Source organism: Hipposideros armiger, unplaced genomic scaffold (assembly GCF_001890085.2).
Source record: "Hipposideros armiger isolate ML-2016 unplaced genomic scaffold, ASM189008v1 scaffold_240, whole genome shotgun sequence".
Lineage (NCBI taxonomy): Eukaryota > Metazoa > Chordata > Mammalia > Chiroptera > Hipposideridae > Hipposideros > Hipposideros armiger.
This window is the reverse complement of record NW_017731590.1, coordinates 23,303-24,597: the sequence shown is the minus strand read 5'-3', so window position 1 is coordinate 24,597 and position 1,295 is coordinate 23,303.

The following is a 1,295-nucleotide window of genomic DNA, read 5'->3' as shown; positions in this document are numbered from 1 at the left end:
CTGCTTTTTACTTAATTTGCATTTGCCTTATGTATAATACTCTAGCTATTTAAAAATACTTCTAAAAATTACACATGCCAAGTTAAAAAAATACAGAACTGTACAAAGTCAAGTGTAATTTCTTTCCATTGTTTCCAGCAATCATTAACTTTCAAGTTATTATAATCACTATGTGATAGTTTCTAGTTACCAGCCTCTAGTACATGGTAAATGCTCAAAAAGTATTTATCGAACAATAGGTAGGTGAGGGGAATGATGCTTATTACATCATGAATGCTCAAAATATATTCGTTGAATAATAAGTGGGTGGGTGGATGAATGACTTGTTCATTTAAGTTTACAATACCAGTTCAATGATAAAGCAGCTCAAGAAATGAAAAGAGAACTCTGGAAATATCGGCAGGAGTGATGTAGTAGCTGAAGAAATACAAAAAGAGAAAAATGTCACAGCTGCAAGGTTGTGTCACTGTATCGAGTAAATCTACAGCCATTTCCATAGCTATATCTGGCCTATCACCTCAGCCAAGTAACACTGTGGCCTTTTTTAGATTCTTTCTTGTATTACTGTCCACAATAAAAAAAAGACCCTTAACACTTCAGACACTTCTCACCTGCTTTATTTTCCATCTGAGTCTTTCAGAGCAGCTGCTTATGAATGCTATTGATATATAACTGTGAAAGGGGCATCAGGTAGACAGCTATCTGTCAAGTCATGGCACATCCTTCCCTAAAATCTTGCCCTCTCAAGTTATAAGGTGGTCAGCAGGCCAGGATTTCCTCCTTTTATTTAGAGTAACTTCTCAAGAGGGAGAATTTTGAGATAATACTTAGCATTTTCCTTTAATCTGCTCTAATATACATGCCTGGTACCCTGTTCCAGTTGTCATGTTAATACAAATTTTCTCCCATTCTTATATGGTTCTATTCATCTTACTGCTTAAGACAAAGGCTTTCCAAATTTTCTGATCTTGATTCACAGTATAAAATTTATTTTACATAAAAATCCAGGATGCATACATATACACACATACACTCACAAAAATACTAAGGGGAACAAAGCTCACTAAAGCAATATTTGACCTCATTATGTGCAATTATATTTCTATTCTGTGGGGTTTTTTTGGTTTGTTTTTTTTAAGCTGAGTGTTATCTACTAAATTTCCATTACCATTAATGGATCATGACCAGTAGATTTGAAAAATACTGATTTGACTCATGATTTGAAGTGTAGGGAACATATTTGCAAACATATCTTTAAGAACTTCTTGGACCTATAAATTCACCTGTAAAAACAA